General features: G+C 44.5%; 1 long non-coding RNA gene across 2 annotated transcripts in view; it reads left to right on the top strand.

Annotated features, from left to right (window-relative positions):
• LOC103349325 (uncharacterized) overlaps nucleotides 1–14,092 on the top strand; it is a 174,318-nt gene that overhangs the window by 119,239 nt on the left and 40,987 nt on the right. For both annotated transcript variants that reach the window (XR_007921486.2, XR_007921485.2), the window contains one exon: nucleotides 8,077–8,189. This is a non-coding gene — a long non-coding RNA (uncharacterized lncRNA). The remainder of the gene's footprint in view (nucleotides 1–8,076; nucleotides 8,190–14,092) is intronic.

Genomic DNA, 14,092 nt, shown 5'->3' with positions numbered 1-14,092 from the left:
TCACTCCACACAATAACTGAAGCTTTGTAAGGCTAAAACCAGGAGCCAGGAACTCTGTTCAGGTCTCCTACATGGATGGCAAGGGCTCAAATGCTTAGGCTATCACCCTGCCTTCCATTAGGAAGCTGTATCAGAAGCGTAGAGCATCTGGGATTCAAACCAGGCACCTGGTAGGGTATGTGGGGGTCCCTAGTGGCTGCTTAACCCACCGCATCACAATGCCTGCTCCAAGACACATTTAAAAAAGCCCTTTATGCATCTTTTCATGGCCGCTTTCAGGGCAGGTTGTGATTGTTGCCTACCCTGCTAGTCTGAGAAAGCATACACAAGTATGCCAATTTGCCAATACTGTTTGCTACTGGCCATGAAGGAAGGTGTCTTATTTGAGAAACCAAACTGGGGCTTTCTCTATGTAATTATTGGAAGGGTAACATTTTCTCATGTACTTCTTTATCATCTGAATTTCTTTTTCTGTGATTTGCTTGTCTAAGTGCATTGCCTTTTTTTCTATTTGTGTTTTTCTTCTATTGATTGGTAATAGCCCTTTATAAATTATTAATCTTTTGTTTAGCATATATGGTGCACACATTTTTTTCTCTCTGATTTGGCCTTTTGTCTTCCAGCTTTGTTTATGATGTGTTTTTAGATGTAGGGACTTTTTTAGTGTTCATGTGGTCAAATCTAGCAATCTTTTTTATTTGTATATTTTTCTTTTGCTCTTAATGCATGAAAAGCCTTAGCCATATGCTAATAATTTTACCTTGAATTTCCTTTGTGTTCACACACACACACACACACACACACAAACACTCAAACAACCATTTAATTTCTGAATCCAACTGGATTATACCTTAAAACATATTCCATCAGGGTCTCTTACAGCTGTTTTTCAGGCATTTACCCAGAAGTTGAACAGGGTTTGGATCGGTGGAGAGGAAGTCAGTATACAGAAGGTAATTTGCACCTACATTGAATGTGAGGGGAACTTGGAGACAGGAAAGAAGTAGAGGATACCTTATGGGACCTGGCATATCAGCCCTGCAGGGCACCTGCACTTCCATCCTGGAGAATCCAGGATGCCACACAAAGGTGGGTGCCTGTACTACTGAGAACTTCATTAGGTTTGGGATTAAAGACATTATTTTTCTTGTTTCTTAACACTTCTTGAGGGCTTACAAACAGCCAGATACTGTGGTAAATATCCATAGTATTTCATTTGATTCTCACCACTGCCTACCAGGCAAGTCCTATTATTATCCTTGTATTACAGATGAGATGATGGAGATTTTGTAAGTGGTAGGGCTGGGACCCAGTCCAAACCTGACTATTTCCGAAGCACTGTAGAAATGATTAAAGTAAGAGTTGCAGGAAGTTAATGCAGAAACATTGTGTAGGTTTGAAGAAGGTGGGGAAGGATTAGGCTCTGGGAGTTTCATGCATACTGAAAGATAAAGTGATAAGGGTTTGTACTAAGGGTATGGTCAGGACACGGACAGTAATGTTGGAGATGGGAGAAGAGGCTAGGGGCAAACAAGGGCCCACAAGATGAGAGGGAACCTGCTGGGCTCAGGACTCCTTTACTGTTGTCTCTCACTCTAAATATTTGATGTCCCACTTAGATCTATGCCTTGGTCTTCATCAACAATCTTGGGAAAGCAGAGCTTTCTTAGGGCTTGACATTCTTGTGTAGAAGTTAGAACAGTGTCAAAATTATTTTTCCCCATCCATCCAGAGAAGATGATACAGGGAATTTGGATTCCAGGATTGGAGCTGTATCTTCCTCCATCAATAAGCACTCCTGAAGTGTACAAGGGGCACATGGGTTGCACAATGGGTGATGAAGAACCTTAAGACACATGGAAAGAGAGCCCTGTCCTGTTGAAAGTAGAGTAAAGAAGTCCCCTGCTCATGCAGAAATACCATACAAAATGCAAGGTGCCAACCCGCCAAGGGAGGTGTAGTTAATCGGGGTTGGGAGGTCAGAAAAGAGGGAATTATTCCTGTTGGTTGGGCCAGGAGTACATGGAATTGTGAACTAATAACTGGTTTCTAAGTTGGGATCATGCTGGGCTTGCTAGAAAGAACAGATAAGAATCCTGTGTAATGAGAACTCTCATTCTTTGTTCACAAGCCCTGCGACCTGCCCTCCTCCAGGCCCTGGTGACTCCTTTGGCATTTGTCCCTCCTTTACCCAGCCCCTGAGGTGGTTTACTTCTCAATCACAACCGTGTCGCACTGTAATTACACTAATAGAGCAAGCTCAGTTGTTTTCTTTCTTTATGCATCAAGATGTTCTAAGAAAGAGGACAAAAGCAGACGAATAAGAAATAAACTGCAGCTCAGTGCACAGAACATGCATCTTTATCAAAAGAATTACAGAATGGATGCTGCTTTTATTCTCCAGCCAGGCACAAACTGAAATCCTAACTCTATTTCACAGTCTTCCCTAATAACTCATGCTGCATAGATTGTCCACAGCCTGTATGTTTATAACCCCAATTTCATACTGTGGTTCTTGGTAACTGAACAATAATAAATAGGCATAGGTTTGCAGAAGCACATGACACAGTGTCTGCTGAAACTCCTTTGCCCCACAAGACAGGGCCATGAGAGGACCCTAGCTACTGAGGGTTGTTAAGTCCTAGCTCTGTGGGTTCCTTGCTGTCGATTCCAAGCTGTGTGACCCTGAAGAAGTTGCTGAATTTCTCTAAGTGCCAGTTCATTAATCTGTGAAAAGGAATAAATAATAGCACTTGCTCCCCAGGGTTGCTCTGTGGATTACACAAGGCTGTGGAGTAAGTGTGCAATATGCGAGTGGGATTAATGCAGAATGAGGACAGCCGTAGGTCCCAGCTGGATGCATTTCAGTGTATTTCATTGAGCTTTAGCAGTGCAGGACCATTTCCTTTTGGGTTCGAAGTCATCAATCCATGGTTGAATCATCAGAGTGCTTAGAATGGATCTTAACTTGCTCGGGGGTGGTCCTGATGAATCTGTCCTTTGCTTTATCACTTGAATTTTTGTTTGAGGTTTTGATGAGTGTCTTAGGTACAGGAATTGTAAGTCTAAAACTCTATAAACCATTCCCCCTTTCACCCATAAACAGACCAATAAAGCACACGGCTCTCTGTGATGTCTCTGCCAGTTTTCCTGGTCTGTACTCTTTCCTAGGCTATAAGCTCCATGAGGAAGGGTAAGGGTCCTTCTTAGGTAGCTCTGTACTCCTGGTACATGGCATAGACCTGGCACATTGTAGACCTTTACTGAATATTTATTGAATAGATGGGATGATGCTTCATCTCTTCTCAGGGATTGTTGGACCCTTTATTTTTCAACTTATCTAAGTAACAACACAACCTTATGAATGAAGCATTTTCATTTCCAATGTATTAATAGAGAAACCGAGATTCAGAAAGGTTAATGTACACAATCAAGGTCAACGAATCCTCCCCTTGTCAGCTCCAGACCCTGACTCCTCTCCTTTTCTCATTCTTATTATGCCACTTGTTATCCATATGGCACCAGCCAAGACACTAAGTCTTCTAAAGAATCACGTGTGCTTGGAATGAGAACTGCTGCACTGTCTTGGGAATGTTTTTACATTTTCTGGGTATTCACAATCTTGAAAAATAAGTGACTCATCATGGTATTGTTTTGATGAAGCCTGAAAATGGCTCGTCTATTTTTAACAGTGAGTGGCAGTAACTAATAATATTAGGTTTTCTTTTCCTACTTGGAGTGGAGAGAGAAGTGAAGGGTCATGGGGGTTAAGGAATATCTGTAAGGAGAGAGACTGGTGCTCCAACAGTGCACAGGGTAGCAACTTCCTTATCATCACAAGCACCTTGCCCTAAAGCCAGACTCTGGTCCACACCAGGGGCTACTTTCCTGGAAACTTTACAACACTTGTCACCAGCACTATCTTCTTCATACCTTCCTTGTGATCATTCGCAGCTTCATCTGGAGGCATCTCTCTCCAGCTACACTCTCTGTGTTTTCTCCTCCCATGCTACGTTTATATTTATGGAGCTCAAATTCTAACCCAATATTTTCAAAAACTTTCAAGTTTCTAGCACCATGTAGTATTCAACTTTTTATTTTTTGAAAAGATGAATGAATAAATGAGTGAGAATAAGTACAGTTGGAGAGGAATTCAGAATGCATCCAAGCATGATGCAGAAGAGCAAGGAAGACAAGAAGAAGGTTGATGGTGTTTCCTAGTGGTTAGCACAAAGGTAGACTCTAGAATTAGATGGTTAGCATTGCACCCTGGCTTCACAGCTCATTGGACATCAGATCTTGGGTGGACTACTCAGCCTCATTTTTCTCGTCTTTAAAATGGGAGCCATGAAAATACCTCTATCACTTAACTATTGCTATTTAACAAACCATATCAAAGCTTAGTGGCTTAAAACAAGCATTGTTTTTATTGTTCACAGGGTAATTGGTCACCTGCTTACAGGGTTGTCTGATCTAGGCTAGGTTTTGCTGAGGTGGAGCTGTTCCACGTGCCTCCCATCTTTCACCAGAACAAGTTGGTCAGTATGATTATATTCTTCTTGTGAGAATAGCAGAAGTGCAAGAAGGAAGGGTGGGTGTTTGGCCTCGCTGTTTGATACCTGGCTCTGGCTTCTGACTCCAGTTTTCTGTTAATGCAGACCCTGGGAAGCTGCAGGTGATGACTCAAGTAATTGGATTCCTGCTACCCACATGAACAACCTGAATTGTTCCTGGCTCCCAGCTTTTGCATGACAAAGCCATGACTATTGTGAGTGCTTGAGGGGTGAACTAGCAGGTAGAAGCTCTCTTTCTTTCTCTCTGTCATCTCTCTCTCTCTCTCTATCTGTTTCTATGTATCTCTGCTTCTCAAATAAGTAAATAAAACTAGTAAGAAAAGAAAATATGTACAAGAAAGTAAAAAGAAACATGCAAGGCATTTTAAGGCCAAGATTTGGAACTGGTGCTTTCAATTCTACTCATATAGCATTGGACAGAACAAAATACCCAGCCATACAAGCATCTCACCTACAGAAGTGTCTTACTGGTGTGGATGCTGTAGGTGGTGTGGAGTGAACGCTGAATCCAGGAATAGATTTTAACATATCATCCACTGAACTATTAAAAAATTGAAAAAGACAGATATTATTGAGAGTTTATCAAAGTATCAGGTACGCTGTGAGCACTGCACATGTGTATGGTAGGAAGCAATATATAAATCTAGTTCTGTAGCTGCAGTTATAAGTATTATTGTCAGAAAAGCAGGCACTTGTTACCCAAAAGAACAAGATGCACAGAGGTTTTATCCTGGAGAATTGAGTAAAGCAGCCTATCTTTGGGTGGTGAAACGGAAGTTTATTTATTTAGCAGACATCTGTTGAGCACCTGTGTGCCAGAGACTGTTCAGTGTTCTTGGAATGTAGCTGAGAATTAAGTAAAAGTTTTTGTCCACGTGACATTGACATTTCAGCAAGGCAAGATATACAGAAAAAGAAAAAAATAGGTAAATAATAGTGTGATGATGTACGCCTTGAAGGACTGCAGAGGAAAGCAGGGCGCTGGGTATAGGTATAGTGGCTCTGGGGCAGGCAGTCTTCAGATTAGATAGGATAGGCAGTGAGTTTCCTTGAGAAAGTGAGAGCAGACACTTGCAGGGAGGTGATGGGGAAGCTACGCAGACACTGTGGGAAGAACTCTGTAGTGAGAGGGACTTTAGAACAAAGATGATGAGGTAGGGGTGTAGTGTGTTTGAGGAGCAGTGATGAGGGTTGTGAGAGGAGAGGTAAAGCCTGAGGGGCAGAGTAATGGGAGATGAGGTTGGAGATGTTATGGGAAGGCAGGGACTTATAGGTTATTTTGGGGACTTCAGTTAACTCTTAGCGGAATGGGGAGTCAGTGAAAAATTTCTAACAGACACATGATGTGATTCTTACAATAAATGGTAAGAAACTTACCTTTCAAAGCATCTCTGTGGTCCCATTGTTAAGAATACCTCCAAGGAGGCAAGGGAAGCTGTGAGAGTCAGCCAGGAAAGAGGTGACAGTGAAGGTGTCAGCATCTTGGGTTTCTAAATGTTTTGAAGGCAGGGCCAATGGAATCTATTGGAAGATGTCATATGGGGTGTGACAGAGAAAGTTAAGTGTGGAGGACTCTAAGGTTTCTGGCATGATGGACTGAGATAGGGAAGTTTGTGGCTATAGTAGCAATGCGGTGGGAAAATCTAGGTGTTCAGTTTTGAATGTGCTGGGTTTGAGAGAACTTTTTTTTAAAGACTTATTTATTTATTTGAAAGGTAGAGATACAGAAAGAGAAGAAGAGGAGGAGGAGGAGGAGGAGGAGGAGGAGGAGAGAGAGTGAGCTTCTATTTGCTGCTCACTCCTCAACTCCCGAAATAGCCACAATGGCCGGGGCTGGGCCAGGCAGAAGCCAGGAGGTAGGAGCCTCTTCCAGGTCTCCCATGTAGGTGCAGGGCACCAAGCACTTGAGCCATCTTCTCCTGTTTCCAAGGCACATTAGCAGGGAGCTGGATTGGAAGTGGAGCAGCTGGGACTTGGACCAGTGCTCATATGGGATGTTGACACAGCAGGCAGGCAAGCACAATCTTCACCTTCTGAGCCATGGCAGTATTTGAAGTATATGATGCTGGTCCTATCAGCACAGGAGTGAATGTTAATACAGTAAAGGAACCAGGAGGACCCCAGAACACTGGACATACATGTTAAGACTGTGGAATCCTGGCAGGGAGGCCATGTGGCCAAAGAGTGCTGACAGATCACATAAAGAGGCTTGGGATTAGCAGGTGGATATGCCAATGTGGAATTCACTAGGCACCATAGTGAGACTAGTCCTGGCTAAGAGGTGTGGGTGATAGGTGGACTGTAGTGGGTTTAAGAAAGGGAGGGAGGGGGCCAGCGCCATGGTGCAGTAGGTTAATCCTCTGCCTGTGGTGCCGGCATCCCATACAGGCACCGCTTCTAGTCTTGGCTGCTCCTCTTTCGAGCCAGCTCTCTGCTATGGCCTGGGAAAGCAGTAGAAGATGGCCCAAGTCTTTGGGCCCCTGCACCCACATGGGAGACCTGGAAGAAGCACCTGGCTCCTGGTTTTGGATTGGTGCAGCTCCAGCCATTGTGGCCATTTGGGGAGTGAACCAACGAATGGAAGACCTTTCTCTCTGACTCTCCCTCTCACTGTCTATAACTCTAGCTGTCAAATAAATAAATAAATAAATCTTTAAAAAAAAGAAAGGGAGGGAGGAAAGGAACTTGAGATAGTGTAGGTAACCCTCGGAGGAGGTCCTTGCAAAGAGGAACAAAATAATAATAATAATAATAGAATGAGAGAAGTAATTTTAAAATTTTAATTAGATTTTAATTTAGATTTATTCATTTATTTGAGAAGCAGAGTTATAGACAGAGAGAGGGAGAGACAGAGAATGGGGTCCTCTATCCACTGGTTCACTCTCCAAATGGCTACAATGACTGGGGCTGGGCAAGACTGAAGCCAGGAGCCAGGAGTTTCTTCCAGGTCTCCCATGTGGGTGCAGGGGCCCAAGCACTTGGACCATCCTCCACTGCTTTCCAGGCCATTGGCGAGGAGCTGGATCAGAAGTGGAGCAGCCAGGACTTGCACTGGTGCCCATAGGGGATGCCAGCACTGCAAGAGGAAGCTTGATCTACTATAGCACAGCTCAGGCCTCGGGAGAGTTTTATTGATGGCTGACATACTGGCATGTTTATGTACTGATGTCAATAATGCAGTAAGAATGTAAAACTGATCATGCAGAAGAGAACAGGAGAAAGGATGGTAATATGGAAACCACGAGAGGAACAGGCCAAGCTTTTCCGGCTTTTAATCCCTGTATTCCTTACCACAGCAGGGACATTCATTAGGAGATTATGACTCTCTCCTCTCAAATGATTGCATCAAGCCCCATCGGTAGTCTCAGTCCCATCATTAGCCTTGGTGTTTCCTCTATTGTTGCTATTGCTTCTCCACTCAGGGCATGGAAGTACTAAAAGCATTTTTATTTTTAAAATATGGAACCCTGAACCATTTCCCATGCTTTGTTTTGTTTCCTAGATAGGACTGTGAGGAAAGAGAATCCCTGATCTTCATCTGTGAGACGAGGCAGAAACTCTTTGAAAACACAAAGTTCCCCTTGAGACAAACTGGGACCGACCTGCGAGAAGGGGGTAAGCCTGGTGGACAACTTTGAGGATTTTAGTGACAAATGGATCTGATGAGGACTGTCTTGTTAAGAGGCAAGGTCTGAGAGTGATTCAAGGAGAGTGGGACCTCCAGTGTCTGTGGTTTCCCTCTGAAAAACCTTACCCTTTTCTCTTTATTGAACTGGCATACAAATCATACCCTTAATCCTTGCTCTTCCTTCCCTCTGTCTGGAGCTGGTTTCTGTGTGGGTGCAGTTCCTGCCCCGGTGTCATGTGGGCTGTGAGATTTCTGAAGCCATGGGCTATCTTCTTTTATGCTCCAGAGCACTAAGTCCTTGCCTGGGGCAGGGCAGCAGATGGGTCCATACTTGGCCATTCACACATGGGGTGTGATGGGCTTGTCTGGGAGCAAAGCCTACAGAGAGGAAGTGGATTCAGCCCCATCTTTAAGGCAGCTGGAGGAAGGTCAGAGTAGGTTTAATAGGGAGATTTCATCTCAATCTTCTGTACCCAAGACATAATGTGGATCCTGGCATCTGATCTTGGTGATATATCGATCACTTGGGGTCAGTCTTCTCTCCTCTGCCCAGTGAGTCCACACCTGCAGCAGGGTGGTCTGCCTCTTTGAGAGTTAGGGAGATCTCCTGTTCTGCACATGTGCTCCTGGAGACTGGTAGTGACTAGTCAGAGATGCTGTGGATGGGCCTCTGCACTGCTGTAGGTTGCCTCTAAGGTCCTTGTTAGTTTTCTAGGATGCTTCAGTTCTACCTGGGAGGATAAGTGGAAGGGTCTGCTGCTTATCATGCCTCCATCTCTTCATCATTAGTCTCACCTGCCCTGATACTCTGCAATCCTACAGCTGCTGCCTGTTAGGAATCTATAGCTGACTCCTCAGTCCTGGGCTACTTTTCCCATTGCTTATCTGGGTCTGAGTCTCAGGAGAGGAGTACAGGCAGTAGTGTCAAGAACAAGGCAAACCTCAGCCATTTTTGGTGGCTTCCATGTACAAAAGAGAATCTGTGTCCTAATGGCCAAGTTGACCCCAGATGTCACATGAGCGAAGGCTCCATCAGTGCTGGTTTTTGGGTCTCTGAGATAGGTCTCTTGCTCTCTCCATCTCTCTCTTCCAACACCCTAAGTGTTGGTGGATGCTCACATTTCTACCACCATAAGAACATAAGACCTTAATCATTGCCAAAATGCACATACCCAAGAAAGACATTGGGGAGTTATGTTTCATTATTAGATACCACTCCTGAGTATTACTAGATAAAAATCAGTATACTGAGGATGCTACCATGAAGGGGAGAAATCCTTAAATGTGTATGGCACTGCTGTGTGAGAGAGAAGTGAGAAGAAGTGGAGAATCCCCAAAAGAGTGATTAGGGTACCCCCCAAATAAATGCTTCTATTGCCACCATTCGGTAGAGAGTGAGCTCTGCACACCTGTTGCTCTCCTAGTCTTCAATCCTCCCCACACGGCAACTCCAAAAAGGCCTTCAGACTCCAAATGACACCCTCATCAATAAGCTTGCATTGCAAAACCACATTTTGACAACACATTTCCCAAATTTAGTCCCCTAATCCACTCCCAGAATATATTATGCTTTGCACCCAACAGATGGATTAAAAGCTAAAATCTTCTGCTTGTTAGGAAACCAACCAGAAACCAAAAATACAAACACACCCCTGCAGGTGTGAGTTCCATGGTGGTGGTGAGGGGAGAAGCATAGGTGTATGTAAGGAACTGGGAGTGTTCACTCTGTGGGTGTCCTCTGGATTCTGAATGGGGTGAGGGCAGCCAGCTGCTTCTATAAATCCTGCTCAGGTCCCTTGGTGCAGCCTCTGTGTACAGGCAGTTATGCATAGTACCACAGAAGTCCAGACTACAGGTCAAAATTGCTAGCATGGCAGCTGTTGGGACTTCAGCCAAGTTCTCTTCTACATAAAATGGGGGTGTCTCATGGAGGGATAGAGGTTTAGTATGAGGGCAGCAGCCCATCCTGAGGGCCAGATGGAGAACCAGCTGTGTGACTCCCATTCTTGTCTGCTAGCTCCTGTTGGAGACTTGGGAGCTTTGGGAGCTTTCTGCTCCTCATGCTTTTTGGGAGTTCCAAGTTTCATTATATCAGAAACCACATCTTCTCCCCCCGTGTGTGTAAAATAGTAAAAACTGCAAAATCTCTGCAAACAAAGGCTGTTATTTTGAAGGCAGCTGAGGGAGGGGAGTGAGTGGTGGAGGGGGGCACTGAGAGCACTTGGGGGCATACATAGGAACACTCCAGGAGCTGGGGTTATCAGGAGGAGAAGAAAAGATCTCTGGGGGGGGGATTCCTTGGGAAATTTTAGAATTCCTTCCCTGCTGCTACTGTCTTGTTTTCTTTTCATCATTGAAACATTGTTCAGAATGCTATAAAAAACAAGGTGTTCTAATTAAACAGATTTGTTTGTATGTTGTGGCATGAAAAACTAATTCAATCTGATATACTGTACATTCCTGCTATACTTTTTCTCCTTCCCTTTATATAAAACTACCCATTTAAAAATAATGTTATACTTAAGCATCTTAAAGAGTGTCCTTGATTAAAATAAAGCAAGCAATTTCCTATTTCCCACAGCTTTCAAAGGGTTGTGTCAACAGGGAAAGAAGGAGAGGCTGTGGGTGGGACTGTCATGATATTCTACTTGACATTTCTCAGGCAGTTCTTGCCATTTCATTCCCAGCAAAGTATGTGATGCTGTCACACTGGAGTCTTAGTTAGGCTTTCCTATGGGCCAAAGCAGAGAGGCCCAGGGTTCTGGGAACACAGTGGCCTCACCAGAAGCCTTTGTGTAGAGAAAGTGCAAGGCTGTTTGTGTAGAGCATCCCAGGTGGGCAGTGGCCCCAGCAGCCTTTCAGAGTCCTGTGGAGTCCTGGGAATGATCCACAGGAAACAGGAGGTGCCATGGTTTTCAATAGGATTTGTCATCTTCCAAACTCATGATGTTATCTCGCCCCAATGTAACAGTGCTGAGAGGTAATGGGAACTTAAAGAGGTAATTATGTCACTGACCATGTTACTGCAGAGTGGGATGTTATAAAGCAACACAGCCTCTTGTACTTGGCCTCTTCCACACAGGCTCACCTGCCTTTCTACTTTTCTGCCGCTCTGATGCAGAATGAGGCCCTTACCAGAAGCTGCCAGATGCTTGAGCCTTGCTGAACTGGAAGCTAACTAAACTCCATTCATCTGAAATTGCCCAGTCTCAGGGGTAGGGGACATTCTGTTATAGCAGCAGAATACAGACTACTAAAACAGCAGGCATGGGGAAACTGAGAGACATATTCACAATCAGGATGATTGTGATTGCAAAACATTTTGTAGGAATTGTTTCAGTTACTATAAACTTTCAATTAAAATTGTCCAAGAGAGGATAAAAAGGGCACATATCATGCTTTATTTGGAGATGTTAAGGTAGAAGCTGCCCTACCAGCAATTCCAGGGTTCTGTGGAAGGAATATTGGTTGAGGATGAGAGATCTGGTTGGTTTCTCACCAGTCTCAGATTCTCAGAACCCAGTAATAACCTGGAAGCTGTGGAGTAGAGACTCTTTCTAATCTCCCAACTCCCCTGAGCCTTAGACAGCACTGGAATGTGTGTGTGTGTGTGTGTGTGTGTGTGAATATTTGCAGTGTGCAAGACTGTGTTGGCAAGGTTGTGTTCCCAATGTTCTGAGCAGATGCCTTATTTATTCTGACCTCCTTGCCTTTGTCTAAGCTGTTCCCTTCACCTGGGAAACCTTCTTCTATTACTCATCCCACTGAAATGTAACCTATCCTTTGAACAACTTAGATCAAGCAATTCCCTGCCCTTTGCTTCCCATGCACTGATTTCTACATTTATGACTAATCTGTGTTTTCAGCCTGCTCTTTCATGGTTCTACTTGTGAATGACTTTTGACACAGCTGGACTACGTTTTCCTTTCCTGTCTATCAACAGCACCTTTTGCTGTTCTGGAGAGACATAGATGGCTAGTAAAGACATCCTTGCAGATGGGTTTATTGAGGGTAAACATCTGAGAATTCCCTCTCCCCTCCTCCCCTCCACTCTGCTCATTCTATGAATATTTAGGGGACATATCAGCTTAAGAGCCCATGGCGACTGAAGCAAGAATGAGATAGGATTTCCCATGTTGTCACATTGCTTGTAGAGGGCATCTACACTTACTGTGTGTTGATTTGGGGTTTGCAAGTGGAAGCCCTGGGATGTGAGGTGGGGCAAGAGGCCTGTTAGCTCCTCCATCCTCAGCTGTGGAGCAGCTGAATTGCTTCTTTGCTCAGTTCCTTCTTCTGCTTTTCTGTCCTGATACAACCTCCACCATTATCCATTGACAACTTCTCTACTCTCCCCAGTAGTTGTAATGTAAGTGTCTTGGGTTAGTGCTCAAGATGAAAGCATGGAGAAAAATAAAAAGGGTCAGGCATTGTGGCATAGCAGGTGAAACAACCACCTGTAACACTGGTATCCCATACGGCACTGGTTTCTGTCCCACCTGATCCCTGCTAATGGCTTTTCCTCTCTCTTTGTAACTCTAACTTTCAAAATAAGTAAATCCTTTTAAAAAAAGCTTAGGGAAAAAGTTTGGAATTGGACTTCTTTGGAAGGAAATGTGGCTCCTCTGTGGCTCATTAGATTCTATCTGCAGAGTGGGATGGTGATTTCAAAAATAAAGACCAGAAATATGAAAATGTTGGAAAGACACCAAGCACACTCTCCCTATCCACCTACAGGGACTCCATGCAGGGTGTAAGGAGGGCTTCCTCTTGTGGGATTCTGGGTTCTCACACCCACGTATTTAACAGTTGGCTTGACATATTTTTTCAAAAGTTATTATTCACTGAGATCCCATGTGCCAGGCACTCTGCTGATGATCTAAGAGAGATTCAAGAGAAATGTTTGGTCCAAACCCAAATCCCACTCTTCCCCTATCAAGCCCATTCAGCCTAGCTAAGCAGGCTTTTCACCACCCACCATTTACCACAGTTCTCACTCACATTTTTATCTTGCCTTCAGACACCGGCTCCTGCATGGGAGGCTCTCCTTGCCCTATGAACTCATTCCACTCACATTTAGAGACCCCATCCCCACAATTTAGAGATCCCCAGGCTTCATATCGCTTATCAACCCTCCAGATCCATTCCCCACCTGTGCTCTGCCTTGTGGGATGCCATGCATGGATTACACCAACAGGTGTGAGAGTCCTCTGGCTTCTGGCTAGTTGGGCCAATAAGGAGGAACTTAAGGGGGATGAAGGTATTGCCCCTCCTTCCTTTCCTTCTGTGGGGTCACCTCTGCATGGTAAGGTTCCAGTCCCTCTCTGTGGCCTACTCTACACAAAGATCTCTCCCATTCAGTATCAATGCCATCTCCTCCTCCTCCTCCTCCCTTCAGCCCGAGGCTGCTCACAGCTCTGCCGCTGCCATCCTGGGTTTCCACACTCACCTTTGCCCTCTGAAAGAAGCCCTTCTGGTATGAGTGTTCTGTCTTTTCCTGAGGAACTCGGAGCTATGCTCCCCACATCTACATCCCATGTGTTATCTTGTCCTCTTGTTTTGGAATGTCTAGTTTTTATTTTATTTGAAAGGGGGGAGAGGAGAGGAGAGGAGAGGAGAGGAGAGGAGAGGAGAGGAGAGGAGAGAGAGAAAAAAGGAAAGAGAGACATATCTTTCATCTACTGGTTCACTCTGAAAATACCAAGCTGAAGCCAGGAGCCAGAAATTCTGTTCAGATCTCTCGTGTGAGTAACAGGGACCCAAATACACGAGCCATCATCTGCTTCTTCCCAGGGTGCACATTAAAATGAAGCTAAATCTGATGTGGAGCCAGAACTCAAACCAGGCTGTTATGGGATGTAGGCATCCCAAGTGGTGTTTTAAACTGCTGCGG

This window comes from Oryctolagus cuniculus, chromosome 10 (genome assembly GCF_964237555.1).
Source record: "Oryctolagus cuniculus chromosome 10, mOryCun1.1, whole genome shotgun sequence".
NCBI classification, from domain to species: domain Eukaryota; kingdom Metazoa; phylum Chordata; class Mammalia; order Lagomorpha; family Leporidae; genus Oryctolagus; species Oryctolagus cuniculus.
The sequence above is the reverse complement of the archived record's forward strand: the minus strand, read 5'-3'. Positions and strand labels throughout refer to the sequence as shown.